Source organism: Onychostruthus taczanowskii, unplaced genomic scaffold (genome assembly GCF_017590055.1).
Source record: "Onychostruthus taczanowskii isolate IOZ18803 unplaced genomic scaffold, ASM1759005v1 scaffold16, whole genome shotgun sequence".
Lineage (NCBI taxonomy): Eukaryota > Metazoa > Chordata > Aves > Passeriformes > Passeridae > Onychostruthus > Onychostruthus taczanowskii.
In genome coordinates, this window is record NW_024498795.1 from 5883873 (window position 1) to 5907906 (window position 24034).

The window sequence follows — 24034 nt, forward strand, 5'->3', positions numbered from 1 at the left end:
GATTTGGTAATTTTGAATGCCCAGGAAGTGTCTCACCAGAGGCAGAATGGCAAATGAAGTTCAGTGTAAATAAATGTGTATGCACTAAACAAATCCTACCTTAGACTTCACTATTGCCCCTTAGAGACAAGATTTTAGGATCACACTGGGTAATTCCATTTACCTGACTGCCCCATAGCTATCAAAAAAGTGAACCAAATGCCAGAATTTTTCAGGTAAGGAGTAGACATCAAAACAATTTAATTAGCCTATGTGCACCTACCTGCTGAATACTGAATATGGTTTTCCTTCCACCATCACAAAATGGACATACCATAGCTAGAAAAGGTGCACAAAAAGACAAATAAGGATGACAAAAATCATGAAGCAACTTCTGGAAAAACATTTCTTTGAAAGAGTAGGACTCTTCATTTAGTGAGTGAGAAGGAGGATATGAGCAAAGACCTCAATATACCAAATGATACAGGAAATAAAAGCATCAAAAGAAGCTTCCAGGTGGTAATATCAAAGTAAATAAAGGAAGTCTTTATTTCAAACCATTGTATGCTTAAAATGGGGAATCATTTTCAGACAGCATTGTGGATGTCAAAATTCACATTGTTAAAAGACATCATTTGATCAATTCATAGAAAGAAACTCTTTCATGAGCTGTCAGATGTCAAGACACCCATTGCTAGCTCAGGGAACCAGTGAACTACATCTCACTGAAGCCTGAAGGGCACACCAGGGAAATGTCACCACCAGCTGTCCCAGGGGGAGCAGAAGCCAGGCCGCTGAGCTGTGCATTCCTGAGGAACGGCTGTGCCGCTCCTGCGCGTGGGGAGACTCCCATGGGTCTGCATCCACAACCAATCCATAAATGTCAGATTGCCTCATTCCTCCCTACATGACGTCAGGGAATGAGGAGGTTTGGGACCCTGTTCTGCCACCAGCCAGGCTGGAATTTTCAATGCAAACATCTTCGGTGGGAACAGCACAGCTTTTTTGCTGCCTTTGGTAGGGCACAGCTCTCCCACCTTTGACTATTTTGTTTTATTGTTCTGTGCATCTCTCCACAGACTTTTTTCCATGGGACTGTGCTGACAGAAACAAAAATGCATTCATTTCACTGACGCTTCCCAAGGGAGAGCATGTCCTAAACATCAGCATTTTTAGCAGCTTTCTATGTGAAGGGGTGATAAGATGGCTCCCCAGAGAATGTATGCGTGTGTCCCCTCAGTAGCTGTTTTCCCTCCTGCCGAGCACAACTTGTTGGAATTGCACACACAAACCCAAGGACTTTTTTTACTCCACCCACGCGCTGCCAGGAGGTTTTTCAGACTTTCAACATGCTGTTTCCAGGGTGACCATTGGTCTCAGATTTCAAACACTGCCAGAGCTGCATATCTTCTTGCTATTCTCTCCTCCCTTTGGAAACAGACATCTGCGAGCCCAGTTTTGCCATAAGGAGACTCCACACTACAGATACCAGTGGGGTTCTAACAATCCCATTACCTAATGCCTGGGGGCTCCTCTTGGTCTCATATGTTATACAGTGTGTGCACACCAAGGAACTATAAAACACTGCCAATCCAATGTGCCTTGGGGTAATTGAGTCCTCAATGTTTCATTTCTTCTCGTCCTCAAAAAACCTTACAAGAAAGGGGTTAGGTCTCATTCAGGGCATCTGGGTTTTGTGGGGAGGGTCCTTCCAGCCTAAGCAGATGTGTAGTGGTTGTAACCCTTTTTTGGCTGCTTCCCACACCATTATTCAGGGAAGTTAAAGAGACTGCAACGAAGAGCCTGCAAGGGAAAATCTGAATTCATGGCATACGCACTTGAAAGACAGGCAACAGGGACCCAACAAATTTTACAGGGCATCCAGAGGAGAGAAAAGAAGCAAGCAGGACAAATGGACACAGTCATATGATGTGCAGTGATGTCTGCACCTGTCCCAGTGCCCCTCCAAATGGGCAGCCTGCAGCCCAGGCACGGTATTTCCAGGAAGAGCAAGCCCACGGTGAGTCAGTGCTTCAACCTCCTGCCAAGCATCCCAGAGACTGTCCAGCCTCCAGCTCCTGCTCCCCACTGAGAACGGGGCAGGATCAGCAGTTTGAGCAATCTGTCTCTGGGAAACAGGGACAAAATCAAGACCCAAACGAAGTTCTTTTATGAGGTCAGTAAACACAAATCCCCAGTAGCTCATATAACCCTAAACATCAGCATCCTCAAAAGGTCTACTTCAACCACTTAGTTAAGGACATAAACTCAAGAAGTTCTGCTAATGTAAAATACTGTCCTGAATCCCACCCTACAGACTCTGGAGAGACAAAAAAGCAGCCTTCTTTATGATTCCCTTTTGAACTCACTGCATTATTTCTGGGCTGTACATTAAAACAGATGTCTCATTGATTTCCCAGTCACAAAGAAATCATTCTTTTCTTGTCTTGTGACGGATGTTTCTTCAGATGAACAGCTTCCACTTCAAACAGGATCTTTACCTCATGGAATAACTTTTCCCAAACTGATTTTAAAATATCTATTAGCAAACTAAAGCCAACCTCATTGTATTTCTTAAGCAAGGGGTGAGCACAAATGTTCTTTGCAAAATTGTACAAAATGTCACTGCCACTTGGCATTTTAGTCCCTTAAAGCACTGATCATGACAGAACATAACAGGTGCCTAATTAGGGAGCATTTACTTACACGTATTTTAAATCTCATTATCAACCCTCAAAGAGTAAACTCCAAAAACATCAATGTTTCACTTCAATCACCTCTCCTTCATAAATGAGGGGAAGTTTAATGCACTTTAAACCTTCTCAAACTACTTTTGTAGAGTTTGCTTATTCTGTAATCCCTGGAAAAGCATTAAAGGAAAGTGGAGGAAAGCACAGAAGTATATAAATAACATTTTCTACTTTAAAAGTAAAATGCCCTGTGCTGAGGTAAAGAAAAACTGGGGAAATAACTTTGTGATTTACTGGAATTCAAGAAGGGAAATATTTTATATACCATTTGGGGTTTTGGTTTCGAGAGGGGCACAGTAATAGAAGGACTAGCTTGGCCTTTTCCACTTAGTCCTTAGCCACACAAATCCTTTGTCTCACTTGAACTCACTATAAAAGGGGAATAAACCTCTCCCATGAGCTACTTAGTTAAACAGAGTCTGGCGGTGGGGAAACACTTGATTTTAGCGTGGCTCTTGATTTAGCCAGGAGATTAATAAAGCCAGCAGACCTTTTTTCTCAAGAGATTACATCAACAATAAAAAAAAGAGAAGCTAATACATCTTACAATGAATGTGGCATGAATAACTACATGAACCAATTAATTTCACAGGCTCCTTCTACCTGACCAGAGCACACCTGAGCATCTGTTTCCTAAGAATATGCTTGCAGTAGCTGATTGCCTGTCAGGCAATACTTGAAAGGCCTCATACAAAGGACCAAAAGTACACTCACAAAGTCACTACTTTAAATCAGCAACAAGTTTGTAAACAACTTTCTCATTATAAATTTAATTTAGTAGAAGATCCAGATTTATGATTTAAGAAAAAGGCAAATATTAAATTTTTGGCATTAGAAATTCCAAAATTTAATCTCCAAAAGGCACTCTCACATGAATTGTTCATCTTCGTCACAGCTATATCTGATGCCTGCTTCTGTTTTTCAGGTAACACTGCGTAATATGAAATAAAGAGTTGTCTTGGGGATGAGATTTCACATTTCTGGAGTTCTTGCTCCTCTGTGCTATTCTACATTGTACTGGTGGCCACTCTGTTTACATACCTGTGTATACAGACCTGCAAAATAGGGACATTATCAAACAGAACAAAATCATAACTCAACAGTCAGAACCACAAGTTTTTCTGCCCTGGAAATCTGAAACATCAGAACACATCTCAAAAAATTTCCTAGCAAAAAAAATTAGTCACCTCAAGCATTTTTTAAAACTTACAATTTGGGGCAAAAATTTTTTTCAAACAGAAAACGTTTTTAAAAAGAAAATGTTAGCCACGTAGAGAAAAGAGACATTTTGTTGTATGACAGCAGCACAGGCAGCACATGCCTCCTTTTGTTTTGCTCTGTCTTATCAAAAGGTTTCATGGGTTCTGGTGAAGTAACATAGCACTGTGCCTGCTCTTTATGTTGAATTATAAAATATTCTGAGCTGGGGGGGACCCACAAGGATCACCAAGTCAGACTATGGCACTCCAGCTCACGTGTGGGTGTCACTAGGGGGTACCTACAGCCACAGATGATGGTAACAGGGCCACAGGCAGGTATGGCACGTAACACACACAGATGCCCATGACTGCTTAGGTGCAGAGGCAAGCATGGAAATACCAGGAAACCTGGAGTTCCAGCAACACAGGCTATGTTATCCTTCAATCAACCCCAGCAAACCACCTATTTTAGGCACTGCAGGAGCATGGGTTATGCTCACATACAAAAACAAACACGTGGGGTGACATCCTCTCCACATGAAAAGAGGAGACTGTAATCTCTGTGGGTGTCAATTTAGCATAATCCCCACAGAAAGGTTTAGCTTGCTTTAAAATACACAGATGTCGTATTTAAGAAGGGCCCATTCATTTCAGGCCCAAAATACATAAACATGCCTTGAGTAATAAAGCAAAAAAGGTACTTTTTGCTGATGTGTTGTGGTTTAGGATTTCTGAGGAGGTAAAGTATGGAGCTCAGTTGTTGTTTTCGTTTTCTGAGGAGGTTTTATTATTATTAAGTTTTAATTTAGTTTGGCTCAATCTTTATTTTGCAGGTATGTAAATACAGGGAACCCAGTGCCAATAGCTAGAGCAATAATTCTGGTCAAAATGAAAAACAGAGCTTTCGGCTATAAATGTAAGACAAAAAAATCAAAGGATTTAAATGAAATCTGACATGGCAACTCATTAAATTCAAGAGTATCCACAATATTTTATTAAACATCAGTTAAGTGCATCTTTAAACAAGATGAATGTAACTTCAGGAAATGAAACAGTCATTGCCAAAATATTTAACATGCTAGAGACAAAGGAAATGCACCACTGTGTCAGAGGAATCACCCCAGCTAGTCTACAGCCTTACCTTCAAGACTGGCTATTTCAGCATCTCCAGAGGCATTTATCTTCTCTCTAGAACAAAGTCAAAACTGGTCTTAAGATTGGCTGACTAAACTGAGAACAGTATTTCTGATGAGGCCACATCACTGTGAAGGTATCAGAGCATTTAATTGTTTGACATCCTCTTTCTTACAATGCCAATCTGCTGAATGCACAGCTTTCCCCACACCACCCAAATACCAGTTTTCAGGATCTAAAAAATGCCATACTGAGTCAGAGTCAAACTTTCAAGATGCAGTTCAGTTTCCAACCATGCCTAGGTGATTCAGTGGGAGACACATGAGACCTACAGCAAATGAACAAAATTATCTTCTCCATTCCTATTACAGAGATCTCCCTTAGCTCTGCTGGCTGGCTTTTGTTTAAGATCTTTTACTGTGGTGATAGGGTAATTCAGAGTTCCAGATGTTTCCTCCAAAAACTTGTTACTTTCTAGCCTTCTTTGAATTTTTTCTGTCATTCACTCAAAAAAGTTAAGTCCATCTGACTTTCTCCTCAGTCACACTCACTGAAACAATTTTGTGCTATTACATGGCGCTTTTTTGTCTCCTATTGCATATCATTAGCAAATAAAGCAACTTCCATCACAAGATATGAATTCAGCTCCCTTTTTGGTAATATTTTGCTATAATATTCTTGGAGTTTGCCAAGGCAGGAAGGGGTATTTCTCAAAACACTTTGTCTCTCACACCATAACTGCCTAAACATTTTGGGCAAACTTTTTACCAGTATGAGAATTAAATGTATCAACCAACTTTCCATTATCTGTTATTTTATTTTATTATGACCTAACTGAAATTTATTAATAGGCTGCAAAAGCTATGCCAGTTACATTCAGGTATTTCATGATAGGCTTAATCTTTTATTTCACTTTCGAAGTTTTTTATTAAGCAGTAAGAATCACTCAGTGCAGATGTTGCTACTTTCTAATGAATCATATTGCCTTAGTCCTTTTAAAAGATATGGATCCATCACAGTAAATAAATTAATGCAGGTTAATTAAAGCAGTGAGTATGTTAAAGTAATGAGATCTTTAGATAGTTAACTACTGCCTTAAGTATATAAAGTTAAGAAAAGCCTCTTTTCCTGTGTATGTGTAAATAATTAGAACTTAGAGGAAAGTATAGCCAAGATTCCTCAAAAATAAGTGGTCCCATTCCTGTCCTTTTGAGAGCTATAATGTATGTTGACCTGCCCTAGAAGCAGCCCTACTGCTCATCTCAGTGCTCAGACATACACTGAATGGCAATTCAAAACAGATTTGCCCAGCATACCAAATAGGGTCCTCAGCCTCCAGAGAATGAAAAGTGGCTACAAACAGGGAAACTTAAGTAGCTGCAAAAGCGACCTGAGTGTGACCACTCTCCCCAGCCCCTCCTGGCTGAACAGGCTACAAGAAATAGGGCTTGTTTTACCAAGCGTGGCCATGCTTTCCTACTGTCAGAGCTTTGTAAGCTGTCTGAGCTGTGCATGCAGTCTGCTTCTCAGAGGACTCCAGACTGCTACAGAGATTATTTTTATCAATGTTATCACAGGCAGTGTGCTAAAGTCATCAAGTTTCCTCAGCAACACTTCAAAGTAAAAGAAGGAAGAAAAAGAATTTAGGAATGCTTACCAGCCTGAGAGGAAGATCAAATCTCAAAATGACTATGTTAGAACCAAAGATGTTTTGCTCTGCCAAATTTAAAGTACCAGTTTCCAAAAACTGGTACTTTAAATTTGTAAATTGGGAGCAGTATGACAGCCATTATCCTTGGCTGCCATATAGATGAAGCAATATGCCTTCCTTCATGAGAAAAATCAGTAGTGACCATTTAACTAGAAATGAGAAGACTGATTTTGTCCAGTTTCTCTGCATTGTTCTCCATCTAGTTGTGTATTCTAAGTTGTCCATAGATACAGCACAGCCACAGAGCTCACAGTCAGCACTGAGAAGCCTTGGTAGCTCCCTTACTTTGGAACATGAGTATTCCTAGCTGACGCTTGTCTGCCCTTACATGCAGCCTGTTCTCCACTTTCTGTGGCTTGACACACCAGGCACATAACCCAACACGACACATAGCCCTGCATGCTCTGGCGTGCTTTAAAAATATTGCAAGAGGTGTTAGTATCCCATGTATGATAATACCATGATACCACTTCTAATCCACTACACAAGAGCTGAAACCCTGGGCCATGGTATGGTCCACAAAAGAGCCTAATCCTTCCTTGCTTTATCTAGTATGAATGGCACCATCATTTTCCTAAAGCCTCACACTTGGGGGTGAAAAGTTCCTTCTTCAAGGTGTTTCCGATAGTCCACCATTCACACTGTTACCCAACACCCTCCTCTGGGCAACAGGAGATTTCAGCAGCATCCAGAAAAATTAAAAATGTTTGCTAACCTAGAGAGGATGATGTGAACAGGCACAGCATAAGTGATATGAAACGTAATCCATGAGAGGGAGTCAGTGCAAAGGGAACTTCTGAGCCTGAGGACTTTTTCAGCGGGCAGTGGAAAAACAATCACATGACTGTGGGAGTTTCTTCCAAAGAGCACGCCATGACGGAATGAGTCCAGTATCCACGAGCGCTTTGATCTGAGCTGTAAAAATAAATGATTTATGGAGTTAGATGGTATCTTTGGGAGTTCTGGTAGTATTGTCTTTAAGTTTCCTTTAGCTGTACATAACAGATGGGCAACACGTTAGTTTTATTTACAGACAGCCCTCATTTGCAGAACAACAGAGGTGGAAAGGGAACTGCCTGTTTAGTTTTGACGCGAAGGACTTCTCTTGGAAAAAGTTCTGATGAGAGGTTTAGGGGGACCTTTTATTTTTAATTGTTTTTCATTATCAGTTGAACTTAAACATCTATCCCACGGCTCTATTGTTCTCCCCTGGAAAAATCTTAATCAAAGTTTAAACATTAATCAAAAGGGAAATAAAACTAAAATTACCTTTAACTACAGTGAGTTATGCCTTGGCAAATCTACCCTTTTGACCCCACTATCACTTTGATGAATTCAGCCTATTGTTTTGTGTAGTAGTAAAGTACTGGCTTGCATGAGCTCCAGCACAGTCTGCAAAGTACTATGGTGACTGGTGTGTAGAAGCCCTTACTTCCAAAGCCTCTGACAGTGTGTAGACAATGTCATATGTTGGTTTAAACCAAACTACCCAATAAAAACAAAATCCACACAACAACTCCCATTCATTAGACAGAAGTCTAGGAGTAACCTTGGGCCTTGTACCATCTGAAGAAGATGAGGAGCCTCAAATTCTCCTAGATCAATGGAAGAAAAGTTGCAGGAGTAGTATTTTTCCTTAAAAATAATGGGTTGGTATCTGCAATTAGTAGATCTGCCGTTAGTTGGTCATAATTAATTAATACCAATACATCACTGTTTATACTAACAATCCAGTCATGTCATTTGTCCTAGCAAGACAACAGTTCATAAGGTCTTCTTCTGGCCTGTGTAAGGAATCAAAAATCCTTGGGTCCAATAGGCTTTGTGTCAGGTTGTCACACAGAATTCTGTATCAACATCTTTAGCCGTACTCACATGCAAAGAGCTTGCACTGGGTAAAAAAATTTCCAATCTCTTTTCCTCTGGCAAACCACAGGACCTGTATGCTTGTATCGGGTTTGCATAGCAAGGTTTTGGTGGCCAGGGCTGAACCCAGCAGCAGCAGTAGTAGAGCCTCTGGGATAATGTAGTTAAAAGGGGGAAAAGTTACTACACAAGAGCAAATTTCAGCCAGAGAGAGGAGCAAGAATTTATATGTCAGAGCAACAACTGCTGACACCAAAGTTTGTGAAGAAAGAGGAGCAGGAGGTGCTCCAGGCACTGGTTCCCCTGCAGCAAAGCAAAGGCCATGGTGAAGGAGGTTTTCTCCCTGCAGACGTGGAGGTCCATGATGGAGCAGAGATCCACCTGCAGACCCTGGAGGACCCCACAGCAGAGCAGATGGATGCCTGAAGGAGGCTGTGACCTCCAGAGAAGCCTTTGCTGAAGCAGGTTTTCTTTCAGGACTTGTGACCCTACAGGGGAACCACACTGGGTCAATCTGTTCCTGCAGGATTGCACTCTGTTAGAGAGACCCACACTGGAGCACAGCAAGATCATAAGGTATCCTACCCTTAAACAGGAAAGAGCATCAGAGGTGTGATGAACTGACTGCAACCCCCATTCCCCATCTCCCTGTGCTGCTGGGGGAACAGAGGTAGAGAATTGATGAGTAAAGCTAAGCCTGGAAAAAAGGCAGCAGTATGGGGGAGGTATTTTAGGTTTGGCTTTATTTCTCATCACCCTACTCTGATTTCTTTATTAATAAACAAATAATTTACCTGAGTCAAGTGTGTTTTGCCCATGGCTTTCATACTGAGTGATTTCTCCCTGTCTTTATTTTGACCCATGAGCCTTTTGTTACATTTTCGCTCCCCTGTTCAGCTGAGGAGGGAAGTGATTGAATGGCTTGGGTGGCACAGAGTGACATCCAGCCATGGACAAGCCATCACAACACAGTTATCATGGTTTCACGTAAAAAGGAGACCTCAGGTTCTGTGAAACCCAGAACAAACTCCCAGATCTGCCATTGTTCTGCACTGGGACCTTACTCATGCCATGTGAATGTTTTGTTATTCTCATAATCTCTGCTTTAACTTGATATTTTGCACTACACCCACACCGGGTCATGTAGGCAGTAATTTTTTTTCAAATCTGTCAAAATCTAGATCTAGCAGTAGGCTGCAATTATTTTCAGAAAAGATGCTTTTCTTGTGATATAATTTCAGTGTCATCAGAGCTGCCTGAAACAAATACTTCATTGTTTTATTGCATAAACATCCTTCTAGGTCATATCTGTCTGCATGAACTTGGCCTGTGCCATCAGAGGCTGGAAGGTGGCAGAGGCAGCCAAAGTGCGTCAGCTCTGCAAACCCACTGCTTCCTGCTCCAGCACCAAACCGAGCTGTGTCCACATGTCACTGCTGGGGAGCCGGCTGCTTCCCAGAAGGAAAAATAGAAAACGTACTGTCTCATTGTGGGGCAGCTCCAGCACACTAAATAGAGCCATATACTATCACTCTATAAGCAAAACCTGCTGCTGAGGGGAAGGAAAGGTTATGTTTGTTTTTGAGGTTTTAAAGCTTTTTTTTTTTTTTTTTTTGTCTTTTTTTTTTTTTTCTCTTAACCCAAAGGGATCCAAACCAGAAGTTCCTTCCTGTCTGAAAGAGTTAGGCAGATGACATTTGTGGCCTGATTCTCTTCTCAACTTAAGTCAGATATATCTCCAGTGAGCTGACAGAGCTACTTCAGAGTAAAGCCAGGGTGAGGGAGACAAGAATCTGTGCCACACTAATGAAGTCATAACAGCAGCAGCCTTCCAGAGCAGAGTCAGCGTTTTAAAACCAAAATTATGTTGATCTTTCAGCTGGAACACACAAGATTTTGAAGCTTATACAAGTACTCTGCACCAAAATATTCAATTCCTTTCCAGCATTGTTTTATTGCAGTTGATAATATGGGTCTGTAGCCTGTTGAAAGGAAAAGAAAACTGGTAATGACTACTCTCTTCTCTCAGCTTGCCAGTTTTTGACCCAGAGGAAAGAGAATACTAAGTAGAATAATCAACACCAACACATAAGGAGCCCTTGGAGGTGCCGCAAGGTGTGACATCCTCTAAAGCATCGTGACACTTGTTGACAAGAGGGACTGTGATGGTCACAGCCTGTGGCACATAGACCACTGAAGTAATTCAGAAATTCCTGCAGTCAGACTTGGGTGATTTGAAAGGTCTAGATTACAAAGATTTGGACACTGGAAATTATTTTGGATATTTGCCTCTAACAAGAAGAAAGAACTACTATGACATGCCTCAGCTCTGTTTCTTTCAAAAGGTAGCTATCTTCATAGAGTATAGAAAAGGGAGAATCTCAGAGGATTCTGTCTGTGATAAATAAAACTCCTTTCTTTGAAGAAATACAAGCCTCCAAGCTGGGTCCCTGTAAGTGTCTGAGACATAGCACAAAATCAGATTTTCTGGTCCTAGTTAATCCAGCACAGGTAGACTGTGCTATGGGGTATACGTATGTTTTCAGCACACAGTGTTTCTTGTCTGCTCAATCTTTGCTTTGGCCTTTGAACCTCACTCGTAATTCCCTACTTAGCTCTTGACCTTTCTTCACAGACTTCTGATTTGACCTTTCTTAATTTTCTTTCTCTAGTCCTGACCTGCTTGTTTTACATTGTTTAAACCTTATCTCATATGCTATCCCAGAATTTGCTCTGCAGTTTATAGTCCCTAATTTTGTGGTTAAGCCTCTAAGGACCTTCTTGACCAGACATTCTGGTGAAATGCAGCATATTTCCCAGATTCTGACTTCAGTACCTTCATCCCACCTCTAAACCTCATTCCAGTTTGACTCTAGTTGGGGAGTCTAATTATCCGTTCCTAATTATCTCTTCTGTATGCGCTTTATCTGCCAGGGCAGAGCAGCCTGGCAGATTAGCTCTGAAGTCATCCACGAGGACTATCAATATCCAGCCTACATTTGCTGCTAAGCTGCTCCATCTCTTCTACATCAGAAATTCTCTCCCTTTTGGGCAGGTTTTTGGGCATTTTTTGCATTTTTTGCATTTCTTGTTACATTCCTGTTCTTAAGCATGTGAATGCAGTGGAGGCACTGGGATATCAGTAGATATCCTGGATCCACCTTGCACTCCAAGTAAAATATGCCTTTTTCTGTTTTATTACAGAAGACAACGGAGAACATCCTCTGGCAGCAGACAGCATCAGCCCAAGGCAGTGCTAACCATTCAAATACCCGAGCCTCGCATTATCTTGTAGTATCTTCTGTGATACTTTCCCGTGCTACCTTGCCTCTCCTTCCCAATTCCATCCTGATCTTCATAGTCCAATGAGTGTGTTGACCAAGAGAGGATTCCTATTCTCTTCTTATAAGAAAGGTCCCATTCTCTTACTGATCCCATCTTGCACAGCATCACTCGTCACACATCTGAGTACTCAGCAGTATCACAGAGTGACTGTACACCGAGGAGTCTTGAGGGTATAGCCCTTCCTTTTGTCTGCATCTCCTGAACTGAAAGTCCTTTTTGTCAGGGTGAACCACTTCTTCTTGAGCCCAGTCCCACTGACAAATATAGCTTCTCTGTGCACACCTTGCTGTGTCTGCTGGCTCTTTCCTGTGGCACGGGGTGAAGAATGCAAGATGCTTCCTGGCTGCATGCCCAAGCTCTTTGGAAGCACCCAAAATGTGGCTGCTACAAGACTCCCAAAGAGCTTAAATTAGAGCTCTGTAATTTGGGTATGGGATTGGTAGAAAGGTATTGTCCTCTTTCTTGCCACCACAATCTGAATCAGCTCAAATCTACTAAAGCAAAATTAGCTATAGTCACTGTTAATTAAGTCATGACTTTTCAGAGTAATTTACCCATAACAGGGTACTCAAAAACAGGTGAAAATTCAATCTGACTAATAATACGAAACCAAATAAGAACAAGGCAGATATTATGCACAGATTCTTCTCCAGGCAGCACAAAGTCAGGTTTTCTCAAAGTCACAGCCAATTTTAAGAAATTTAGATCGCGTACTAGCTCCTTTCTTTAATCATCTCCCAAGATTTGTGAAGAGTGTGATCCAGGAAGTTGTTGGCTTCTCTAGTAAAGGAAAGTGAGCCAGGTGGATGTTTGTAAATCCAACAGCTAGAAGTTATGATTTTCTTCCTTACCTGCAAAAGATACTCACGGACTGACTTTTTTATTTCCTTTCTGGAGAAATAATCCAATATGTATGCACAAACATACTGATGATTTTTTTACTTTTTCCTTCACTTTTCTTCTGATGGAATGTCCAAGGAAATAAATAGGTAGAGGCTTAGTATTTTATTACTTCTATGGCTTTATTCTGATATGTTTATAAAGAAGGAAATCGACCTCTTCCTGGATACCAATGAACTGTCAGCTTCATCCAGTCAGCTTCTTTGTAACACATGAAAAGTCTTTCTCATAGGCAGGCTTCCTAGCCTTGCTCCACTATAAAAGGAAAAGAAAGCAAATCAAATCTTCAAATCTATCTCCTGAACCCTCCTCTTATTCACCAGAAGCAGGTAGGAGCTCAGTATGTGGCGCACATCTCAGGCTACGTTCACTCCTCTCTGTTTTGAGAAGGATCTGAGCAAGGACAAGGCAAGCAGTGTGTCAGGGCTTCCACTGAAAGCAGAGGGCTTTAGCAGAACCCCTGCTGCACATTGAAGTACCCAAAATAAACTATTATTGTTCCCAAATATATAAACAAGAGGTTCTTCAGCTTTCACTCAAGCCCTTACAATTTCAACTCTTTCCTCACACGTGTATCTGGAAATGCTCTTTGCTAATATCTAAATGCCCCATTTCTCTGTCCCAGCAGGAAACCTGGGACGTCCATTAAGAGCATCACAGCTTGCCAATACCCTGAAACCCATAACACTGAGTAAAACACCTGGCCTGATGGTTCCTAGGTTCAGTTTTATGCTTTTTCTCTCTCACACACACACATACACACACACCATAAACCTGCAGGCAACTATGTACTTTCCTCTGCAAGTGTCTGGAGCAGAGTTCTGTCCCCTCTACCTTAAGGGAGGGTTAGATTTCAATGGTTTTCCAAGCTGGGCTGGAATCACAAATCAGACTTAAACTACAGACCCACCTCTCTCAAATTCTGGGAGATAAATTAGTGAAATTCATGCACAATATCAAATGTCTGAGCCAGGTGGGGATTTGTAGTGGCTGGGCCATTACCTTTAGCAGGATTAGGACAGCAAGCCCTCATGGCTTGGGCAAAGAACAGTATTGACAAAGTACAGTAAATACATATCTCCCATGATGTGATTTGGAGTAGTCATGTATGGGAAATTGTGTGGGGAAAGCCCCTCCTATACAGTCTGTTGGCTCAGTGGCCAAAGTAGTGCATTGCAGGGGGGTAGATGAAAGCCAGGATCAGTGCAGAAGGCAGGAAGTTAAAATGGATCATATCCCTGGGAGGCCTGAGATCTTTCAGGACAAAAGTAGCTAAAGCTTCATAAAATAAAATAAAATTAAAACATAATAGGAGGTGAAAATAAAGCAATAACAAAAAACAGGGAAGCAGCCCAAGGGCACAGTGCTGCCTACACCCTTGCATGGACCCAGGGAAAGAACTGTTAAAATTATTTAAAGTCCTGGTGGGTGGCAGTGGTGGGATTTTTGAGTTTTCATACTGGGAACAGAGAGAGGCAGCTGCAGTAAGTAGGAAAGAAGGTGGACCTCACCACACTGGGAGGAAGAAAGGGCTGATAGGAAACTCAGGGGGAAAGGGAGCTGTCGATTTGAGCTTAGGGCACCCATCACAGCTCCAGAAAGCTGCCCTGCTGCAAGGGTGGCGAGTGACAAAGGACTGAGAAGACAACATTTATTGCTGGGTTGAGGGCTGATGGTGGGAAATTGATTTGATGGCAAGTTCCTATGTTAAGAAGCAGAAGAATTTTACAGTCATGAGACTCTGTCACAGGTACAAGAGAATTTCAGTTCTCTGGTTTACAACATGCTTTTCCAGGGCATGAGCAGCCCAATGGCTCATCAGTTCATGCTATCAACAGAGAGAGAACATTTTGTTTGTAGTGCACCCTTGCCCTCCCAGCATCAAGCCATAATTTTATTTCATTTTCAGCTTATAGAACTTACTGGTAAAAAGTCAGAGCTGCTGCAGCTCCCCTTGTTTCCTGGCAAGGGGAGGAGAGAAGGAAAGATAAAAGAGCCAGGGAACTGTACAACTGTCAGAAGCAGCCTTTCTGTAGCCAGAGGGAGACAACCATCAGTGAGAGGCATTTTGCCACTCTCTGTAGGGAATCACAGCACATTTAAAATGCACATTTTTCCCTGGATTGCTCATCTACTTTGAGTTGTCCTTCTCTCTATCATTTAGTTGTTCTATTCCAAAGGTTTAAGGGGATTAGTGACTGCTTTTTGCTGAGTCTGGAATGCCAGGAAGGCTGAAGGAAGCTGAGAACAGCTGCATCAGATACCCAAATTTCAGGACATTGCCGTGCCCCTGTATGTCCCCAAGACTGTTTTCCAATTCTAAAAGAGCAGGGTCAAGAAAAAGGTGGACAGATCTGGACCCATCAACAGAACCATTCTGGCTTATGGACAAAACAATTGGTTGCTACTTATATTCTTTTAGTGCAAGGCACTAAACGCTAGGTAAACAAAATGCTGTTCACCCAGGAAAAAAATCAGTACAAAGGTAGTATATATCACCTTGAGGGGCTTTCTCCAGCTGTGACACTTTGATGAAGTTCTGCAGTCTGTGGTTTTCCTTCCAGCCTCACCATTTGAAAATGCTTCTGTGCACTCCCTTTCCAAGCATCTCATGCAGAGTTGCTCCAAATATATGACAGTCGCAACATTGCTCATGAAACTAGAGTCAAAAACTGTTCTGCCAATCCATTGGCAAACAACCTTACTTAGAAAAAAGAAAGACAAATAAAAAGGAAAGGAAGATAAAGTACTAGTGAACAGGTATTTCAGTTCAAGAAAGCTACTCCTCCAAGAAAGCTACTCCTCCAAGAGTGTCAAGAAGTACCATTTTCACTTGGGTAGCTGAGAAAGCACAAGTCAGGCCCAAAACAGCTCCAGTGGAGCCCAGTTCTCCCCAGCTTCCTCCATCCAGCCCATTCCCCCACCTGCTCTGAACTGAGGGCCTGATGCAGGAGTGCACCAAGCACACGCACAATGACAGGAGTGGAGTGTAATTTTGTTCTGTGACAATTGCTGCCTGTTGGCATCAATACCCATCTAGCTGCCTGTCAGACAGAGGCAGGACCTAAGGAGGCAGGAGCTCTTCCCTGGCAGGCACGCTGGCCTCACACACGGGTGGCTTGGCTCTCCAGCACAGAGCCGTGCCTGCCTGAAAGGCTCACCTCTGCCTCTGCCCTCACTCTCCCACTGCCAGTGTTTCAGTCTTGCACTTGCATTTCCTGCAGTGAGCTCGCCCTGACCTTTGACAGGCTCCACACAGTTAATTAACTTTGTCTGAAGTTGCTTCATTTTTAGAGGGGTTTTCATGTTGACTATTCCCTTTCCCACCACACTGCAGGATACAGCTCCTCAAGGAAAACAAATTCTGTCTTCAGCTGAAAGTCCAGAGGGGTTTTTTCATTGACCTAAATTAAACTCCAGATTTGCATTGACATCAGAATTAACTCCTAGGACTTTCAAGTCCTGCCAAATTCATAGAAATTGAGAGCACCATAGTTAAATATCTGTTTCCACTCTTTAATTAAACAATATTTATAGTACAATTGGACATACATATATGCATTTTGAGTGAATATTAATGTTTTAAATTATTCTATTAAATTAATAATGAAAATAATTTAGATGCCTCTACTCAGGGAGTCAGCAAAAGCAGGGACAGTAAGGATTTCTCCTCTTTTACCTGCTTAAGAGATGAAATTATATATGTTGATGCTAGAAGGTGTTTCATGAATTAAAATATCACAGGGCCCTCAAAAGAGAATAAAAAGCTAGGTAAGAATGATTAATGTGCTTTTACACAAAGAATGATACATTTTATATATCTTTGACCTTCTAAGGTCAAAGGGATTATAGGACTGTTTGAAGTTCAGGAGGAGCTGAGCAAGGAAACAAGAGGGCTTTTCATGGGGTGATGAGAAGCTGCGGCTGACATTTCAAGAGCAAAAAGCCTATTTTTATTAACTCCTTCTTTCTCAGGTCAAAAATGTTTTTGACAGAAGAAATAAAAACAAGCATGCAAATGTGCAAAAATTAATCCAATTTCCTCTGCAAGCACACAGACCTCATCATGCTGAAGTTGAGCAGATGCATCAGCACCAGGGGGGCTGATCAAGAGGAGGCAGAAGAGAAAGACCCATGGGAGGCAGGTCACTGAAGACAGGATAGCATGGCGTTACTGGAGCTGCAGTTAACGCTGCTCACTGCACTTCTGGGAATTTATTAGGGCAGCTGTTCAAATTAGGGCAGCAACCATAGCATATTGTTATCACAGATCTTTCTGTTTAAACTTCCCAGGTGTCTTGTACATTTCTGTACACAGCTCAGTGGGTAAGTGAACATCAGGGCAGTTATTTGAGCATGCAAATAATGACAAATAAAACGTGCAAACTAGAGAAAGGAGTGCAGTATGAGGTCTCTAGGGTAGATTAGGTCATTTTTCCTCTGTGAGTATTTTACATGCTGAAAAGCACCTTTTGCAAGGGGGCAGAGGAAGGATAGATGAAACTTAATTAACAGTTTTGACAATGAGATCTTAGAAAGATGAATGACAGGCCAAAGTGTCTCATTTTATATTTTCAGTATTCTTTCCCTTTTTTGTTTTAAAATGGCATTTTTGCTTTAAAGTTGTCCAATTACTTTGAAGGGGTTTAAAAAAGAGTTTAAAACCTTACAAAGGAAACTGAATATTTGACTTTCTGTCAAATGAAAGTTTTTGATCAATTCTAAATTATTTTCAGCTTTATTGTACAATTACAAATTACTTTTTATGTGACTTTTAGCATAAATTTTCATATTTTGTACACATATGTACTATATAAAACATAAAGTAATCTATCTACTTAGTCAGCCACAGTGGTAAAATGTGGAGAAGATCATTTTCATCTTTACCTGTTCTGAAATGAACTGAAATTTTGTATTTTAATGCCACAATAAAGTCCTGATGTTGAGTCTTGGCAAAACAGGACAAGTACAAATACAAACAAGTATCGGTCAATCAGGTGTCACCAGTATAGAAAGAGTCTGTTTCAGTGTCCTCAATTCAGCTACCCAAGTGAAACTTCAGCAGAGACCTTGTATGGAACACTTGGGTCAGAGCTTGCTTTTCCCTTTTCATTTTTGTCTGATTTTCCTGACAATTTTATAGACAAAATGAAACTTTCTAATTTTTTAAAAATTACTTTTCACTTTTTAGCTCTAGTAAAGAATTGAGAAGAAAAAAATCTCATTTTCACTGTCACCATTTGCTTGAACACTAACGCTTCACTGCTATTAATGCAGCTTGCTCAATTGAAATAGACTTTGTGAGCATTAGCTGAAGTTGCCAACAAAAGTTCTTCCTCTGCATAAACAAAGTCACTTACACAGGTACCATTTTCTACAAAAATGCAGTAAATTGGAAAATTAAAGTTGAATTGGAAGTAGACTGCAAGCTTCCACAATCTAAGGGATGAGTAATTTGATTCCATTTGGAGCGATTGGCTTGGTCTCAGACTTTTTCCTTGTCTGTATCAGGAAAACACAAGAAGGTTTCTTGTTCATGAATATGCTACCACAGAAAAGTACAATTCTGAAAAACCTATTCAAGGCTAAACCTGGCCTCTCTCAGCTCATCTTCACATGTAAAGTATTTTGTTTCCTCTTATTCTTTAATATTCTCTCTAAAGACACCCAAATGCTGCAGGCAACTTCAGCAAAGATTATAAAGTCAAGGGCTTAGTCCAAGCATAAAACCATAGCTAGAAGATATGGTATCTACCCTATAAAATCTGCAATTCAAATTTCTTTGCTGCCTATAGACTACTCTGCTAGAACTCTATTTGTGTTGAGAGAAATGCCATGTATAGTCTTGATTTCTAGAGCTTTCTGAAAGGAAAGGTCAATTTCACCTTAAAGGCTTAATTCAGCCCACTGTTTATTCTGGATTTGTACTGTAAATTCACACATGTTCAAGGACATTTTTTATTTGGTGGGATACCTGACATGTAATATATGTAGCAAAGGGCAGGCTGGTCAAATTCACCAAATCATTTTGGCTTGAAGAAAACTTTAAAAAGGCAGATTTGGGAGAGTATTAATTGTGGTGTACTTTTAGCTAGTATTATACCAGTGGGAAAACATGGCTGGATGTGAGAAAACAATGGTTCCCCTTCCCTGCCAGAGGAGATGTAACCAATGGCCCTCACTTCCCAGAAGTTCACTTATGACATCAATTCTTCTCATGTTCAGGGCTGGGCATCTACCTCAATCTGCCAGGCTATCTTGTTTCACTAGCAATCAGTAACTTTAAAAACCCTGAACTGCAGGTTTCTCACCTTCCAGCTGAGCATCCTACCCCTTGGGCTAAGGAGCCACATTCACTTCCTCTAGTTGTCTTACCTCCTAAAAATCTAAAACACAGGGTAGAAGATCTTTAGCAGAAGTGACTGAGGGAGCACCACTAAAACCTTGTGGTTGGGATGCTTGCTACAGAGATCTGAGTTAAAATTCACTGCTTTGTGCTCCAGGGGCTTGGTAGCACAGGAAAGGTGAGCTGTACATGTCAGGAGTGGTTAAATGTTTTGCCATGCAAAGAAGGTGTGTGTGAACCCACCCTTCGTCTTTACCACTGCTGTGCTTCAGGAGCGGATGGGAGTGAAGATGCTGCCTTCTGGTCTACTTTTTGGTGATTTTTTTTTTTTTTTTTTAAATCTTCAAGGGAAATAGACACAGGAGGAGGTGTAGGTAGCCTGCAAGTCGGAACAGTCCTCTGGGCTCATTTCTGTTTTCTAATAAATATTTATACAAAGTTGAAAATGACAGAACAGTTCTCTGGCACTAAGCTAAAACTGTCCAACTCTCCATTTAATTTTCCAGTTTTGTGACTCTATCCCTTCATTTCCTTTGCTTTTCTTGCAAATGCTTGGGAAAATAAATGTTTCATTTGGGTTTGAGCAGAAGGTTTTATTCAACATAAAATATAATTTGGGGAGTTTTCATTCTTCTTTGGGAAGAAAAAAAATATCTAAAGGTCTAAATTTATTTTAATACAAACCAAAATCTTGATAATTTTTTGTTTGTTATTTCTGTTTGTTTGCTTGTTTGGGGTTTTTGGTTTGGTTTGGTTTGGTTTGGTTTTTTGACCTCATCACTAGAGGGAAACAAAATCATTCCTCACATGGCCTTAGTGATACGTTCAATCAGTTCCAATTTCCTCAGCCTCTGTAAGAATTCTAGACTACAAAAGAAACTGCTGCAACTGGAAAAGGTGTACTAAGCATGTTTAAGTAGAAGACAATATGATTATTGTAAGGTAGGTGAAAAAAGGGAAAAAAAAAGGAGAGGAGAGGAGAGGAGAGGAGAGGAGAGGAGAATTGTCTGATACCGTTTGCAACAAGAGAAGTCCCGCTGACAGCTAGTTATTCTGACTTTGAGAAATGTGAAAAGCAAGCATGCAGTGGGAAATTTGCATCTGTTGTTTTGTAGCATTAATGAAAAGAATTAAAAAGAAAAACCAGTCCAAACTCCTACATTTCAAGACTCCTCTGCATGCAAAACCAGGTGAGCCTACGCCAATTCTTTCCAGCATGTGTGTTGAGACTTGGCTGATGATGCATTCCACAAATAATTCCTCTTCTCTATGCCTGCAAGACATTTTGATGTAGGAATTAGAACACAATCCAACATTTCAATTAAAATGATTATTCAAAACCAGCAAACCCTGAGATACTTCTATTGTTCCTTGCTTAAGAGGTGACATTTAAACTTTCAGAGATACGGAGAGAAACTTTGTTTAAGGATCAATGTAGTTCTAAGGAAATCCTGCATCTTGCTTGCTTCTCCTAAAGATCACAAAACCCCACTCTAAGGCCTCCTTGTAAGAGGACACTGTTAATATGTACACGTAAGGGTACATATTAACACATTCAGGAAAATGTTCCCAAAATAAAAGGTATTGCACATTCAGGAAAATGTTCCCAATAAAACATAAATTACAGTGCTACAAATATGGGGCAGGATAGCACATAAAATTAATCTATTGCTTGCATAGAACAATTTGCCATCTCCCTTTCTAGTGCTTTAATATTAATTAAGCATGTCACTAGCTTTTTTTACATGCTTAATTTTAGTTTTCTCTATTAATACATAGAAAAACAAAGGAAAATATGAGAGATTATTTTACTTTATCTTTATTAAGACTGAGAAAAAACAGGGCTCATGAGAACAGCACATATAAACAAATAGCCTTTTTTTAATTACAAATAGCTATTAAGTCTCCTTTTTTTTTTTTTTATGCAATATCATTCTCATAGAGAATCTGGTCTGGTGCTACAAGACTGTTACTTCTAAGCCCTACTAGATGTTGTGTGTATATGCATCATAGCTTTGCTGAGGCAAGTTCTATTCTTTGACTCTAAATGTCTCCCCTGTGGCTCAACCCTTTCCTGTTGCTTTCATAAAAATGAGAAATAGTCCTTGATCACAGAGTTCCCAGGTTTTTCCTCACGCTGACAAAGGAGATTGTTGTCAGCCTGCTGGCAAGTGTTTTGAATGATACCAAAGAAATGGGATCCAAGTGAATATCCTCATGCATCGGGAAGAGGGTTGTTAATCCTCACTAGAAATATTATGGACACAGAGATGGGAACATGCAAGAGAGGCCAAGGGCAGCAGTGCACTTAAACACAGATCTTAGGGCAGTTTCTCAACTTCTCCCTCTCGTGACCTCACTTCCCAGTGCACTTCCAGGCTCATGACCCCACTTCTGATTGCCAGCCCTACTCCTGCAATCAACTTCCCATCAAGCCACCTCTTAATTACCATGACCTCTTGTTTGTAACCCGCTGTTCTAAGAGCCTGGAAAAGAGGTAACTCCCTTGTGATTCCCTCAGCACAGATGCTGCCAGCAAACCACAGAGATCTCAGGCTGCCTGCTCTGTATTTCCTCACACCAGGATTGGAGGCATTTATACCCAAGATTTTGTCTGGGAGAATAATTGTCTTGCCATTATGCACTCCTGTCCTTTAAACTATAAAAATAAGAAGTTTAAACCCTCAAAATACAAGAAGGCCAAGATGTCTCACCGTTGCCAGCCTGGGTGCCCAGCCTGTGATCTCTCAGGATCAAAGGCACATTTCCACTGACCACCCAGACTTCCATGGAGGAGTACAGCCACAAAGAGCTGTGAAACCACACCTTGCCACAACTCTTTTACAGTCACTTCACCCACAATTTGCAGTGTTCCTTGTGTTACCAACAGAGGGAAGGGGAAACTAAGCCATTCTGGTAAACCTCCCTTCTTTTTAATCCTTCCTCATCAAACAATGCCTCAGCTCCTGACTCTGTATCCCTTCATCTCTGGGTTTCTCCCATTTTACCATTGAAGTCTGAGAGTTTTTAATATCATGAACTTTACCTGAGGTGGTCTTTAAAGGAGAATATGCATCTAATCACAGAGGAACTGCAGACCCAGGTCATTATTTAGGACTGAAACTGATGCCTAATCAGCCTCACACATTCTTTCCTCTTCTTGGTATCTCCTTTTCTGTACTGCCCAGAATCCCACTATGTTTCATTCGTCAGACTGCAGATGTCACTGTAGATTGGTAGAATTCCACAAGGATCCACATTCAGTTCTCCATGGAAGATCCAAACAGGCCAGCTTAAGGTACACGCATGCAGGCCCACTAAACCAACAGAGGGGAAAATGTATCCAACAAAATGTTTTTCTTTTAATAACAAATATTTTCTTACAGTGTGTTGGTACATCTGCCACACATTTAAAATGCCATCTCTGACAGCAGTAATGATAGAGGGAATCTTGGATTCAACTGAAGATTTCAGATGCCTGTTAGTAGTAATGCCACATGACTCCCTCTCCCTGACCCTGTTTTTCTGAGCACGGGGGAGATCCTCACACCTATGCACAAAAGCACAGAAGCGTGGACTGATTTTCTTTTCCCCCTTAATGAACATGCCTGGCAGAATGCAAGCCAGGAAATACCAGCTTCCATAGGCACTGCCGCCGTGGGTGGTTGGAGGCCGGTGCACCCATCCCTCTGGGGGAACAGATGTTGCCACTGATTCACTTTGCAAGCATGTGAGTCAAAGTTTGCATCTGTGACAACTTACAGTAAAGAATTGTGAGCAGCTGCAGAGCAAAAAGCACAGAGTGAAAAGTCAATCAAGATGTAAGGCAAGATACTGCATCAAGCCTGAAAACTGACAAATGGAATCCATTTGATTCAAGCTGCAGCAAATCTACCTGAACAGAAGAAAGAAACAGAAAGAAGAGACAGGCAGCAATTCACTGAGTGCCCAACATGCAATCCACAGTGACTGCTCTCTGATGCCTTACATACCTATTTTCACATTAGAAAAAGCTGGAAGGAGTCCGTAAGGTACCACAGGACTTCTGATCTGAGTGCTGCAATCCCTCCCTGACCAGTGAATCACTCAGAGGGTCTGGCTGGAGCACCTGGCCATTTGCAGCCACAGAAAGATCCAGGGCATCCTTCATTGCAATGAAAATGTTGATTCAAGTCTGCTGCTCAAATTCCACTTTTGCCATTTATTTCCTCTTTGATTCAATATTGGCACAGTATCAAAACTAGGGGAGGTGGCTTCTTATTGGTATGCTCTGTCTACCTCACACCACAGGCTAGTGCACCTAAGTCATTGGTAGCTCACACCAATGTAATTGAAGTTTATGTGTTGCTTGTTGTCTGCAAAATTAGTTGAATTGTCTACATTAAAAGCACTGCCTACATAAAGAAAACTACTTCTGTGCCTGCACAGGAAAGTGAATACTGGGGAGAAGAAAAAAAAAGTGTGCAAATATTTGATCAACCTCCTAAACAAATGTTTCCCGGCTGTTTTTCCTCCTTTATGTTTGCTTTCTCTGGATATATATTATACTGGGTTTCACTAGCTCAAATGCTTGTACAAGGCAGAAATGCAGAAAGCTGCATATTGAGGAAAAACACATTTTAAACGGGCTTTATCCCCTAACTTGGCAATCAGCAGGATTATATTACTACACAGGTCAGTCATAAAAGAGGAACAAAACAATTCCACGAGTCTTAAGTAAATTAAGGCTGTGATGTGAGAACTTTCTCTAACTTACAAGTAGAATTGGTAGACCAAAAGATAGTTATCTTTATAATCTTCAAAC